The 15,723-nt window shown below is 42.1% G+C and overlaps 1 protein-coding gene across 2 annotated transcripts in view; it reads right to left on the reverse strand.

The window, feature by feature from the left end:
- PTPRE (protein tyrosine phosphatase receptor type E) overlaps positions 1-15,723 on the reverse strand; it is a 2,259,327-nt gene that overhangs the window by 2,243,128 nt on the left and 476 nt on the right. The gene's annotated exons all lie outside the window — the stretch shown is intronic.

Raw genomic sequence — 15,723 nt, forward strand, 5'->3', positions numbered from 1 at the left:
CCATTTTTATTAAAGTAAATAATTGAAAATAAAGCTTTGTTTGCCCTACTCTACCAAGGAAGTCCCTGCCTTGTCTTGAAGCTAAGGAAAAATCTCTACCATGGGTAAACTTGCTCTCACACTTAAGAACAAATATACAAAGAAATGATATATCAACCCAATATGTGAATGACCTTTTCTATCCTGGGTAGGACCCCTTCCCCAGGATTCAGGGTTACCTCAAAATGTTCTGCAAAGAAAACAAAAAGTTTTGAACCAGCTCTTAACAGTTCAAAATTAAAGTACATCAAACCAAAAAAATCCACTGCTAGCCAATCTGTGGTTCTAGATGCAAGATCCTCTTCCAGCTTACTGAAAAGAAATAGCACGAATGGGAATCCTGATAAATTGTCTCTCCTACAAGACCACTTGCAACAGTTCAAAAGAAAGGGTAACATTTTACCAATGCCAATAGTAGACCTTTCCATAAGACTTCTTTAATTCAACTTTAGTTACAACTATACATTGGTAAATTTGTCAGGATGCTTCTTCTGTGCTGCTGCTTCCATTTCAACAACCACACTTCTACTATTGGTACTATGAGAACAACAACCCATGTCCCACAGTAAACCACTGCTTCATACCACTTCAATGTGACATCTGCTGACAATGTTTTATACCACCACAGTTTAAGTGTCACTACTACAGTTCAGTACTTTGAATTGTTTAGACAGGCTTCAACAGGATATACTTCAACCTCTGCAGGTAGGCAAGGCATTCTTCCTCTTAATGAATTTCTAAAAAGGGGCAGCTTCTTTGCCTCTCCTGTCTTCTACCACGTTACTTTAAAATATACTTCACAAGCCATTCGTTCCCCTTCCCCAACTTTGCTTGCACTTTTTTGCCAATCATTAGCCTAAGGTATTGTGGAGTTAGATGGCTCTTAAACTCTTGGCTAGGTGAATTGCTCTATAAAAAGGGGTGCCTCTTTCCTTGGGAAATGCTTGTTCTTCTCTTGAATAGTTTAGACTATTTACTTCTTCGAAATGGTAAGAATGTCACTTCTGGAAATAGTATAGGATTCGCTATTTCAAATGAAAGCACAATTGGGAACATGCAATCTCTCTTTAAAGTTGAATTATAAGTTTAAAGTTCAAGAAAGGATTGTATTTTCATGTAACGGTAAAGGATGAAACTCTGAATTCCTTTGGGAAACACAATTGGGCACACGCCACCTTCCCTTGATGTAGTTTTCACTCTTGTTACTTGTATTTCATATATATTGCAGTTAGGTATTCAGTAATGGTGCAGAAAGCGTCCCTTCTTGATTGAGGACACACAACCACTCTGTAAGTCAGCAACAGTTTTAAAGAGTTCAGCAATGGAGTTTAGCTCTCACGCGTGTATCCGATCTTTTACAAGATATGGGAGTGCTACAATTCTATTGTGAAGAAGACTTCAAGTATAACAGACAGCTTTCCTTCGCATTCAACAAAACGCAATAAAGTTAGGAGCTAGACACAGTTACCAGCTAGGCTCACACAATGTATCTGAATGCTGTGCTTCACTAATTAGCATCAGGGACACTGCCTTTGCAGGTTGCACTACTTCCCCAACTTCCTCAACCACTTCTAGTACTGGCGGCTCACTGGCGACCCACACACGTCTCCAGCACAGGTGTCTTTGGTCCGGCCACTTGAATTGGGAGTTCTTTTTCCTTCTGAGACCCTCTGCTTGCCTTCTGCTTCTGTCATTAGTCTCCTGCACATTCATCACTCTACAATCACAGCAACAAGGCTCACGTGGGGAAAACCCAGCCTCCAGCACGTCTTCCACCGTGCAGCCCCTGCTATTCAGGTTTCTGGAGAGCAGGACCCTCTCAGAACCTGCAGGTGAAATCTGCTGTCTCCACATTCTGGCTTCTCTTCTGTGCTCCCACTTCCTTGTGATTTGCCAGCGTCGTGTTTCTCCTGTGTTACTACTAGTACAGCCAGCCTTCTAGCTCCCGTTCCAACTTCTCCTTTCCTGAGGGGGCCTTTTATGCCTCCAAGATTTTGTAATAGCCTTCCAGTGTGAGCTATAAACCTCAATTGCCTGACTACTGCAATGGCTACTAGGCCTAATTGCCTGACTGCTACATCTGTATGCCTCTTCAGCACTCTTCCTCATCTCAGTCCCTCTAGGATTCTGGGACTTGTAGTTTGCTTCAACAAAGTTATGGTTTTCAACTTCTGCAGTTTGGCAAATTGCCATTAAAAGTGTGGGATTACAGGGAAAGGTAAATATGGGGTCATCCCAATCTACCTTGTATGTTCCCCCACAACCGATCGTCCTGCAGTACACTACCCGCAAGGTCGGGATTAGGAAGCGTCTGTCTTTTCCTGGCCAAATGAGAAGGGTGCCAGGCCAGGTTTCTGGGTAGAATCATCTCTGATTCTTCACATACCCTTCACCTAATGCCGCTGGTTTTCTCAGCCTCTATGGTAAATCCGGAAAGGAAATCAACATTCCCTGTTTCTTTACCTATATGATGTTCCACTGCAAACCAATAAGGTTGTAAATCTAAAAACCAGCACATGTCTCTAGCTTTGGTATCATTCATTAAAATCGTCAATTTTAAAGGGGCATGGTCAGTAATTAATCTGAATGTCCTTCCCATTAGATACTATTTCAAATGGGTAACCATCCATTTGATGGCAAGGGCTTCCAAATCTAGAGTGGTATAGTTCTTTTCCTGATAAAACTATTTCTGGCTTATATGCAGGACTGGATGTTCTACCCCATCATGGAGCTGAGATAATACAGTTCCTAAACCAATATGGGATGTGTCAGTTTGCAAAATAAAGGGTTGAATAAAATCTGCCATTTTCAGAACAGGTTTATTACACAATATTAATTTCAATTTATTGAAAATGTTTTGATCTTCCGGTTGCCACTGTAGTTTCTGGGGGGCTACCATTTTAAGATTGACAGTAAGAGGGCCAGAGATGGAAGACACATATGGAATAAACCTTTGATAGTAACCAACAAGACCAAAACAAGCTTGTAACTCTTTTTTTCATTTTGGGAGGGGAGGTTTCCATTACAGACTCAAAGTTATCCTGTTGTGGCTGCACTAGTCCATTCACAACAAAGAAGCCTAAGTATTTTTAACTGCTGATACAGCCAAATGGCATTGTATTGGATTATATGTTAATCCTGCTTTCCCCAATGCTCTGGTAACTTGGTATACATGAAACAGATGTTCAAGCCAGGTTTTGTGGCATAAATAATGATGTCATCAATATAAGCCCTACAGAAAGATGACAAAGGTCAAAAAACTTGATCCATCAATCTCTGGAAGGTAGCAGGTGCCCCATGCAGGCCAAAATGCAATATTTGAAATTGAAATAACCCAGGAGGAGTATAAAAAGCAGTCTTGGTTTTATCAGCTGGATTAACAGCAACCTGCCAATAACCTTTGGTTAGATCAATGGTAGAAAGATACTTGGCATCACCTAATATATCAATCAGATCATCCATTCGGGGCATATGATAGCTATCAAATTGAGGCACCCCATTCACTTTTCTGAAATCTATACAGAATCTCCAAGATTTATCTTGTTTGGCAACTAAGATGATCAGAGAAGACCATGGGCTTGGGATGGTTCAATTACATCAGCCTTTAGCATAGCTTCGACTTCCTCCCGAATGTTTTGTTTTCTGCTCTCAGGAATATGGTAGGGTTTTTGATGTACCCCCTATCCTGGAGGAGTATGTATATAATGGTACACTCATTTCACTCTACCTGGTTCTAGTGTAAACACATCAGGACATTTCCTGGTCCAATTTTAATAAACCTTATTTTGATTTTGGGGTATAATTAATTGATTCTCCTGGTTTTCTTCTGATAGAATACTGGTTAGTATGATGGAAGTATCGTTAGCCATAGGCTCCTTCCACTCTTTAAGTAAGTTAATATAATATACGTGGGTTTTAGTTTTCAAATCATGCTGTGATATTTTATAATTGTAAGGTCCCATCGATTCCAGTACATCATAATGTCCATGCCACCTAGATAGCATCTTATTATCAGTTGACGGAAGAGGGACCAATACATTTTGCCCTACGGAAAAAGACCTTATCAATGCTTTCCTGTCATGACATTCTTTTTGCTGTTCCTGTGCTTTTACCATATTTAAGTGAATTATTCACTTTACTACTAACATTTGATCTTTCCATTTTTGAGCAGTTTGAGATAAAGGAATGGTCTCTGTCTCTCTTAAAATGCCTAGCAGGTCTTTGGGTTCTCTTCCATACAACAATTCAAAGGAAGATACTCCCAGCCAGGACTGCAGAGTTTTCCTAATGGCAAACAGTGCCCATGGTATCATAACATCCAAGTTCTTTCCATCAGCTTCAACCAATTTCTTCAAAATATGTGTTAGAATCTGATTGACCTTTCAATTAAACCATCAGTTTGGAGATGGAAAATTGAGGTTGTGAGAGTTTTAATTTGAAGAATGACTTTTAACTCAGCCATGCATTTTCTCATAAAAGTAGAGCCCTGGTCTGTTCATATTTCTTTTGGAAAACAGGTTCAGGGAACACAATTGTAATAAGAGTTTCAAGATTTGTTGGAAAGTATTATTCCTCAAAGGGAAAGCCTCAAGATATCTGGTTGCATAGTCTAAAATAATCAAGATGTACTCATTCCCTAATTTCGAGGTTTCTAATGGTCCCACTATGTCCATCCCAATTCGAGAAAAAGGAACATCGATAATAGGCAAAGGATGTGAGGGAGCGGGGAGGCATCTTTGTACTGGTCATTTGGCAAAGGTCAAATGTCTCTATGAACCTTTTAATACTGGGCCAGTAAAACCTGTTCACAATTTGGGCTTGGGTCTTACAGATTCCCAAATGTCCCCCAGTCAAATGAGCATGAGACATCTCCAGTACAATATCTTTATGGCTTCTTGGTATCAAAATCTGAGTTCGGGGGTTGCCAGATGCATCCATGTCACCCGTATATAGTAAAAGTTGATTGAAGGTGGGAATCACTTTGCTTCTTTACAATTACAGCCTATTTACTTAAATGAACAATTCAAAACTCATTGTAATTCTTCAGAGCAAATTAGTGAAAAGTGAAAAAACCATTGGCACAAGGATGTCAAATATACAGAAAAGGTTCAAAGTTGCCCTTGAACCAACCACATGCTCTCGTTATTCCCTATTAGCAAGTTGAATCAATATACATCAACCACTTACAGTCTTTACAGTCCAATAATTCAAGTCCATAAATCATATTCTCCACATCCATATTTAGTGACTCTGTTCTTTTATTTTTTTCATAAAAGGCAGTGAAAATCCAAAAAGTGTCCTAAAACCTTCCTCACAGAGACCACTTGATGTTGGTAATGCTAAATAACAGCGTGCCATGTACTGGCTGAAATAGCCATTCTACCATCATCCTGATTGGCCACAGCGCAGGTAGCAGATGTTAGTTTGAACGAATAGTATTGAATTTAGGGTGCTTTGTGATGAGTACCAGAGTCAGGAAGATTGACATCCACTTAAAGAGAAAAATCTAAGTTGAGTCAGACTTTGGGTGTTTGTTAATACATCAAAACACCACTAGAATAACTATTATGGATTCCTGTTGTCAGTTTACATGCTCGTTGACCCCCACATCTGTAACAAAAAGCTCTTTGTCTTTTTCTCTTCGAAGATTTGTTTGCGAAGTGGATAGGTAGTGTTGTGGGGGAAGTTCAAACGCAAATATATTACTTTGATCCACTTTTCTGGCAGTGAGACATAGCAGAAAAGCAACCTCATTGTGCTGCACTAGAAAACACACTTATAGATAATGCAACATAAAAATGTGTTTCCAGGTGTACATTATGCAAGCTACTTCTGCCAATGTATATACGTCTGAAGACCTGTTGTCGTATGCCAATTTGCGCATCTCATTCCTTCCATGCCCAATTCTGCATTTAAAATGCATGGGACACACCCCAACCATGTTGTTCCACCCACACCCCACCTGTCAGTGATTCAGCATGCCCCGTGTTGGGGGTCGGTCAGGCCCCCATTCGGTCCCGTAAGACCCCGCACTGCACAGACACACACACACACGTCTTGGCAGTTCGGGCTTCCTGGTTGCTCTGCTGCGGCCGGGAACGCCCCGTTTATTTAGGCAGCACGCGGCGGCGTGCAATGTCATGCCACTGCGTGCGTGTTACATCACAGGACAGCGCCACACCCCGTTCTCCCTCTCCCGACCACAATCCTCACCTGCACTTCTTTACCTGACAGAGGGTTACTCAGCTCCTCAGCACACAATATCACTGTTGCTCTTCCCAGTCTATGTTGCACTGTCTTGCCACCCCACCACAATGCTCTCCAGCGCCTCTTTACCTGGTAGAGGGTTATTCAGCTCTCACCACACACTATTACCGCGGTGCTTCCTCGTTTATGCTACGCTGCCTTGCCACCCCACCACAATGCTCTGCAGTGCCTCTATACCTGGTAGATGGTTACTCGGCTCCTCACCACACACTATCGCCACAGCCCTTCGTGATCTATGCTCCGCTGCTTTGTTATATGCAAAAAGAGTATACTTTTCATTTAGGAAAAGTGGTCTTTCGCACAAGAGCATGTGGGAAAACAGGGTCAAACGATTAAAAAGACACAGTAAAAATTATCAGAATCCACAATCCAGCAAAAGAAGAAAAATTATTAATCAGAACTAGCTGAGCAAATAGCAACCACCTTGTGGCTAGTGTGAACATGCACCCTATTCTTTCTATTAAAATAAGGAGCATTACATGGATCCTAATACCAGATTAAGTCTCTTTTACATCAAGATTTTAAGTACATAATACCTTCATTGGTAAGACATGCTATTCTATGCCCTTGCCCCTCCCCCTCTGTCATGCATGCCCCTGTCATTCCTCCATTACCTTCTCCACCCAGCTGCTTGCCACCGCAGTCTTCCCTATCATGCCCAGCCACCAGAGACACTGACACAGAACTCTCTCCTGAGTCCCTGTCGTGTTTATGGTAGTCCTCTTAAGCCTTCCCTTCGAAGAAGGGGAGCACGAAGGCACGCGCCCCTTCATGAAAGGGAATCTTTTCTATTTTCTTTCACCCACACATGTTATCAACACCCCAGGAAACAGGCCAAGGCACTAATGTGACGTTAACTTAAGACAACCATCCCTTCATTCTGGCCACATAAGCCCTGAGCCTGAGAATGTCAGGAGCAAAGTGTGCCTTGCATTGTGAGGTTGCAGTTCCCTGAAAGTAAATCCATAATTCATAACAGGGAATTTCATGCACTGGGAGAGACTGAATGTGGACGCAATGGACTGTGATGAATCCAAGATGATTTCCCCAGAAACCCAGACCTGGGACCCCTCTCAATTGGCCAGGGAAAGGCAGACGCTTCCTGATCCTCACCCTGGCGGTGGTGTTCTGCGGGAGGATCACATAGGGGGAAAGCAGGCAGAGAAGAATGGGAAAATCCTTTTTTTAACTTCCTCAGAGACTCCACCCTTCTGATGGCATACTGTAAAATCGAAGCTGTGGAAGCACTGATGTTGAATTGTGGACTCCAAGACCCACAATGCCAAAGTACTGGGATGAAGAAGTGGGTTGCAGAGGCACGAGACTGCAAGTTGCAGTCTATTAGTGGTAATGACCCACACCTGAGGGAGACTAGGAGGCATAAAAGGACCCCTCAAGTGTAAGCCAGGAGGAAGAGCAGTAGTAGGAGGTGGAGCAGTTGTGACACCTCCACGTGGCAGCAAAAGCAGAAGTCAGAGGAGAGCAGATAAGATGGGACCACCATCCTGTGTCGAACGGATGCCGGTCCTGGTAGGGGATCTCCTGTCCAAGACCTTAATTGCACAGGTTGTGCAGTGGGAAACGTTGAGATTGACAGCTTTTCCTCTGAGGACCACAGCAGCATAGGTTGCACAGTGGAAAGTGCACAATTTGAAAGCTTTCCACGTTATCAATCAGGCTTTGTTAGCAGGTGTTCCCCCGGAGAGCCGAAGGAGCGAGGAGAGCTCCTTTATCGACTGGCGCAGGCCACGGGAAGCCAAGAAGGAGAGTTTGCCGGGCCATGCAGGAATGTAGGAGCAGAGGACCTGGAGGCAGCAAGGCGAACAGATGCGCATGCCAGACCCGGTGAGTTCACCAGTAGATTGTGACACCGGAGCACTCTGTGACCACCCACTGGCCAAGTCTGGATGCTTTAAGCACAGAAATAAAATAAATAAAGTGAAATGTGAAAAGAAACCTTGGTTTGAATACCAAACTGATATCGAGCAGATTGATTATTCTTTTGCAAACCAAGCTGATGCAAAAAGGAGCAGGTGGCAGAATAAGAATTTAACCATCGGAACAGAAGGATGTAATTGTATCCATGTGGGTCAGATTAAAGGCCAGCAACAAGAGAAGGCAATAACCCGAGAAACCAATGCAACAACTATTGCCAAAGCCAAGAAGAATCATATCAAGACAAGTTAGAAAGGACCAACATTGCCAAAGCCAAGAGAGGGCAATTAAGAATTCAAGTGTTTGTAAAACATATTGCCCATAATTAAAGGGGGTCATAAGAGGAACTGGCTTAAACCCACATTGCCAAAGCCAAAGAAGTGTAAGAGAGAGAGACAACCATTATCAGCATTTGGTTAATGTGGAAGTGGGGAAACAAGAGTGGCAAGAGGGCTGTCCTTCTGACTGGAGATATTCAGGAGGAGTGGAGCATAACCTGCATTGTGTGTGGCAATCACAAGTGTGTAACAAACAGCACCAATGTGTTTCTTGTTTTCCCAGAAGAAATACTAAAACTTGCTGTTGTAAAGCAAGAGACATTGCTAACTTGTTGGAAGCTAACATTTACCACATAAATACTTGTAGTTAGTCGTTTTTATTCTGTCCTGGAAGGAGAGTACACCAGTGCAGAGGGCTTGTAGTAGTAGGCCTGGCAGGTGAGTCGACAGGTGTTAGTCATTGAAGTACTGTGGTGTGGTTAAAAGTCTTGAAGAAGTAGCAGAACCACTAAGGTGTTTTAGTGCCCTGTTACAGAATCATCCTGACAAATTAATATTGCTGAAGCAAGTGTTGTGTGAACTGCTGCAGAATCATCGAACATTGTTAAAAGAAGTGTATGGTGAACTTTTGCAGAATTATCTTGACAAAGATCTTTTTGTTGTTCCTAATGAACTATGGAAGTATTCTTGGTTTATGAGAAGAAGTTGTTTTGAGGTCTTTGTCACAAGTGGAAAGAGGAAAACCTTGTTGAACAGTTTTAAACTGTTGGTGGAATTCAAGTTGGGATGTTTTTTGTTAAGTTGGAACCAAAATAACTGGATTGAACTGTGTTACAGGATAGGATTTCCTTATCTTTTTGGAACTCCTGAATAGAATCTTGCTTGAATCTGGGGAAGAGGGATTCACCCAGTCACATTTTAAATTAAAAAAGCCTGACCATGTTAGTAATGCTCCAGTTTTAAATGCACAGATTTAAACCTCTGGGTATTAAGTGTGTTGTAAATAACCTATCATATCATATCATATAAGTACACACTACATTACATACGCAATTTGGTAGGTGTTTCTGGCACTGGTAATAGAGAATACCAAGAGCACACAAATAATAAAGCCAGATTACAAACTCTTTGGTGAGCAACAACTAACATTAAGACTAGTGCAACTGATACACGCTATTTGATGCAGGTGTATGATATGCTATGATATTTATATTATGGTATTGGTGTTAGTGTGCCTTTTGCCATTTTTATTGCGTGTGGCACATATGGACAAGCAAGAGATGAGTTGTGTTGGGTTTGGTTGGGATGAGAGGTTAATAGGGAGCAAAACAAGGTTGCTGTTGCTACACTGTTGATGCATGCAGATCAGAAGAATTAGGCTCTGTGTGCGGGTTATCTTCTAAGTGTTTTTGCAGGTACTGTGTCTGATTCAGTGATATATGTGCAGCAGAAACAGTTGCGTTTTTTGCGGGTGATAGCAGGTATCCCGAGATTAAAAAGACAAATCCAGCTCCATCATAACGACATTTTACTGGGGGCATATAAAGCAAAAGCTGGCAACAGCATATTCACTTGGAGATTAAATACATTTCTCAAGAATTGGATTGTGTTGAGAATAGCAGTACATCTGCATGTCACCAGACGTTATTGTAGGTTTGTTTACCCTGCGCAAAATCATGAGAACCAAAATCATATCCTTTTTTTATTTGTGCGCATAGTTTTATTTTGTGAGGTTTTAATTAGGGCTCCATGCTCTGATACGAATAACCAATCTTTTGTAAAAGCAGTGTGGTTAAAAAATATATTTTAGTTTTACAATGCTGTGGTCTATTAACTGGTGGTTAAAAGGATTCACTTGTAGAATATGATTTTATATTTCTATTATAATTTATAGATGTTGATTTATCTATGTACATTTATGGAATGGTAAAATGGTGATGATGATATACGTGTATGGAGCAAGTTGTTCAAAATTCCTGCATTTTAACATGTTACTCCGAGTGCAATTGAGCCATAGTTCACTGGATGACTTTTTTTGTATATGCTTCAATTCTTCTCTGAGTACTAGCCCAGCCCCTTTTGAATACAGTGAAGGGTGGGCTTCAAGGGCATTCTTACACATTATCCTGCCTTTCCCCAATCCCTAAGGAAACAGAATGCCTAATCCCTTCCAATACTAGAGAACATATCCATATCCAGACTTGGCGCCACCATGACCCAGGAGTACATCATCACACTACTGACACCATGTACCAAGTCCTTGGGATTCCACATTGACAGCAATCTCGCCTTCAAAATACACACAGCACAGAAAACCCAGATAGCTTTGTACTAACCATCTCGTGTAGATGATCAAGCCCATCCTTCCAGACAATAACGCCAGAGTACAGGGCCTTGTCCTATCACAGCCAGACAGTGAAAAGCCCTAATCATCAGCCTACCAACATTCTATCGCACCCCAATGAGAAGTATCCTCAATGCCACCACAGCCCAGCCCACCTCATAAAAGGCCTTTGCAGATTTAACCACAATATGCACACACTTACTGAACTACATTGGTTACCCTTCAAGAAACCATTGCCTTCAAGACAGCTGCATCATCTACAAAGCCAACACTTTGCACGCTCCCTCCTACCTAGCTGACAAGGTCAGCATCTCTAGCAACCAAAGCACCGCATGAAGCCACTGCCTGGCCAGATTAGAGCTTCAACAATGACAAAATAAGAGGGAAACTGGCATTCTAGATCTTCTAGATCCATGCTCCCAGGCTCTGGAACCTCATATCCATCAACATTAGTCTCACACCAATCCTCATACAATTCAGAAGGCTGCTCAAGACCATCCTCTTCAAGACACCCCTTCTAAAGGCATTGTAGGCTCCCCGGATCCCACCCGCCGGATGCTCCCACCTAACATCTAATTACTACTCCAGTTACTTAATTGTAAGGTATTACTGAACTGCTGTAACTTGTACCCCCTTACCTGTATTCCTGATAAACCAATGATGTAAAGTGTTCAGCTGCTTCATGAAGCTCGTCCGTTCTCAATAAATACCCAAAATAAAATAAATATCACTGTAGCACATTTTATACCAGCCAAATGTAAAACGTGGATCTCTAAGGTGATCTGATGCACCATAATTAATACCACAATGATCATATTGCCTATACAACGTGACTGTATATACTTCTGTAATATCCATCTAATACGATAGAAGAGGACACAGGAGGAATTCATAGCAACCCATTGGAAATCGTGTCTGCCATGCATAAATGGCATGCAGCATTTACTCAATTTGCACTGCAAAGTGCAAGAGCAAAGGTGACAGGCAATTTGTTACACCTTTGTTTTACACTTCACAGTGCAAATGGTTGAAATAGCGTGGAGGGCACCTGTTTGCAGGTTAATTTGTACTATGTTATCTTGCATTTGTATAGCGTCTGCTGCCATAGGTTTATGGCACCCAATCGCTTTTGCCTATCAGAGAGGCAAGGAGGAGTATTATAGAACATTCAGTGGTGATAGGAAAGAGAAAAGATGGATAGATAAGATGCTCAGGAAAGCATGAGAAGGAAAAGGTGGAGGGGCTATGTGTAGAATTGGGACGAATTTAACATGGGACTCAACTGCATTCTATGTGTAAATGTAACAGGTCCCTTCTGTGCAATGTATGCATTTGTTCAAAATAAGCACCAAAATGTCACAATCTCTGCATCTTGTGGATTACTTTCGATAATGTGTTACTGGACAAAGTGGTTGTCACGTCTGAGTGTCAGGAATATGATGCAAGTCACCTCTGCCCCAGAAGGTACATTTGTACAGCAAGCAAGGAAATGTGTTTTTACTGTGGCAGTGCACTGGTATCAAGGGAAAAGTCAAAAGGAGTATGTTCTTACATTAGGATACTGGCATATCTTGGCAGAGCCAGCATGAGAAGGTTTTCTTATTGTATAATTACTGGCATTGTGGCCAGAGCAAGCATGTGTATATTCTAATGTCTGAATATTTACATATATTGTTGCAGCCAGCATGGTAATGTATTTGTCCAGTCAGAATGAACATGTTCTTGTGCGCTTCGAATCTTATGGAATTTTATTGTCTTACCCTACAAAACTGATTGAAAACTGTGTGCTTTTTAACTGATTTCTCACAGAGAGTATGCTGTAAAGTGTCAAATGCACCATTTTAATGCATTGTTTAAAACTGTGCACCTGGGGAAGAACACCCACCCTCCCACGAGCTACCCTTGGTTGCTTAGGGCTGTCTTGCTACGTTCGGTCCCTCACACATATTTAGCCAAGAACACACCCTCTTTCCTCTGTGTGCTCCCCTAGAGGTGGGACCAACTACATTAGCCCCAGGCCCCCTCGTTAAAGGATCCTGGCTGCAGCTCGATGTTAGCTACAGCATAGGTGTATGCACTTTTCTTGCATTCATTCATCCAGCCCAAACCAAAGCTTCAGGCGCACTGCAACACCAAACAATGGGCCATTTGTGTGAACCTTTTCTTCCCCAGATGGTCCCCAATGCAAAGTGTTCTCTTCCTATAAAAAATAAACAGTATTACGTGTACAAACGTGATAGTAATACGGGCATGTACATCATATAACTGAACAAGATCACCTCCCCTTGTCTAGGTCAGTAACACAGTCGGGTTGTGCGCTGATCTCTTGTATTCATAAATCAGGTACAACCAAAAATACCAGGGACAGCACAAGACCACATATGATGTGACTGAGGGAGACTGCAAGGCATTTCAAACACAGTCATCTGTAGACACTTGAGATAATATTGCGTGCTTATTTCCCACATGGAACTATTTTGATACATACATCAGTGAGTTAAGGTCACTGCTGAGATCTGGATTCAATCTGCAGGCTGCAGGTTCAAACCCCATCGGGCCCACTCAGACTTTTATTTTAAAATGTTGATAAAGTACATTATAATTGGATTGCAGCACGTCATAAACTGTGGTGGCAAACATATAAAATATATATGTGTGTTAAGGTATTTTTGCCTTTTTGCTTGACCATTGATTGCCTTAGCAGTATGCATCTACATGCGTTTGCAGGAAATGAACTACTGTCATTACTACCGTCTCCAGGCACGTGAAACTAGACTCAGTGACACATGTTCTGACGCACAATCATATGAAAGACAAATCTTAAACTTGTCAGTTACCTAGGGTTATCCAGACGTGGACCCCTTGCTCACTGTGGTCAGTCAGAAAGGCACTGTTCCCCTTCAGTGATGGAGGCCTACTAGGCCGAAACACGTGTCTGGTGTTGCTGTTGGTACACTTGTTCAAAAGAGGATTGCCTGGCCTTTCGGGGTGGACTGCTCAAGTGGGCAGGACAAAGAAAGACTGATATGCAAATGGATATTCCTCCTTTGTGAAAGGTAAAGTAAGCTAAAACATGTGGCTGCGGACTCAGAGTGGGTACATTCCCACAGAACAGGTTACCATGCGTGTTCTTTCTGGCAGAGGGGTACCATGACCTCTGTTTGTCAGTAGCATTGTTCATAGAAGGATTCTAATAACTGTTTTTTTAAATTATCGTGTCATTTTGTTTATAAATAAAAGCTTGTAACACAAAAAAGCATCTTAAAAAATTACACAATTTCATAAAATGAACCTTCAGACAGTAAGACTGGTTTTAAATTATCATTCAAAGTTTTTCATTGAAATGATTTCATATCTTAGAATCTTTCCATATCATTTCTACCATCTAAAAACTTGTCTCATAACTCAGCTTTCTGTATAATCTGCATCAAATGTATCCACACATGACATACTCTAAAATTCAAGACCAAATTTACCCTGCAATATATGTAAACCCATATTTGGTCATATTCCACATTATCAATGTTCAAATAGTCCACATAACGTTTCCTGTATACCTCGTCAATGATTGGCATCCCGTTAACAAATGACGCGAGGTCTTCCCCTCCCTCTTGCAGATCCTGCATATTCTTTGGCTTAGAGGGCCTTGAGCCCAAGCACCCAAGCGGGCCATAGTGGGCAATTGTTTGAGGTGAATATGTAAGGTGCATCTTTAGGTATTAACATTATTGATTTTAAATAAATGAGTGCTGGGTGCATTAATCCTAAAGCTCTGTCTCACATAGTTCTGCTAAATTGTCTTTTTTCCTAATTTACACATGTTGTTATCCCTGTCCCATACCAGGGGACGGGGATATAAGATAACTGTTAGTATTCTTATTAAACATGCACTAATTAACTGATGTTACATAGCATGAAAAATGATTACAATGAAATACACCGGGCACGATTGCATTTAATGAAACTTCTAAACATGTGCATTTAGAAAATGCAAAGGACCATGGCTTCCTGAGCCTTTTCCTTCATGTAAAATTCCATGCCAACGCTCAGAATGGACCGGCATTAAAGTGGGGTCTTTCACTACTAGGTCCGAAGCCATGCAGGTGGTGCGGAAACTATTTCTACGCAACGTAGAGAGGAGTGAATGCTGCATCGCGCCCTAATTTCTGCAGATTTCAATCTTGCAAGTGGATGTTTGCACAAGCGTGGTCTTGGCATTCTGACCCTCTTGAAATACCTCTTGGTTCGCATGACAACGATGCTGTGACATGCAGAGAAACACGTAACACGAGAGAGGAACATGATGGGAGCTTTGTATCTGCCACAGTCCTAGAAAGATGTGCTTCCTAGACCAACGCTCTTCTGACAGTGGCCCCCACTTGCAAACGTGCATGCGGACCTCTCGTGCTCCTTGCTGCCTGCACCACTACTGTACCAGTCCATGTAGGTGATTGTATGGCCATGGAATTCAGTTTAAACCCTGGGAGTCTTCGGTTGCCTTCCCCCCAGCCTCCCATCCGCTTAATAATAAGTGACTGCATGGAGTCTATATAGGGAAGCGCTTTTGCAAACAGGAAAAGAAAACAGGAAAAAAATGCACACGATTTCAGGAAAACCAGCGCCGCCCGGAAGAGGTGCACACGTAATTAACCAGCCGCATGTAACTATGAGCTGCCGAGCAGTAATTCACAATCAAGCAGCACAACCTCTGGAAATCCCGCAGCATCCCCAGTAACGACACCATGCCTCGCGGCGATCAGGATTGCCTCGCGCCGCCGCTCCTGGGCGCAGGTTTAACATCTCATTAGCGGGCAGGCTGCTGGAAATTGCCGGTCACCTGCACCATCCTGCCTGCCGTAC

This window comes from Ambystoma mexicanum, chromosome 8, assembly GCF_040938575.1.
Source record: "Ambystoma mexicanum isolate Mex_15411 chromosome 8, UKY_AmexF1_1, whole genome shotgun sequence".
NCBI classification, from domain to species: Eukaryota; Metazoa; Chordata; class Amphibia; order Caudata; family Ambystomatidae; genus Ambystoma; species Ambystoma mexicanum.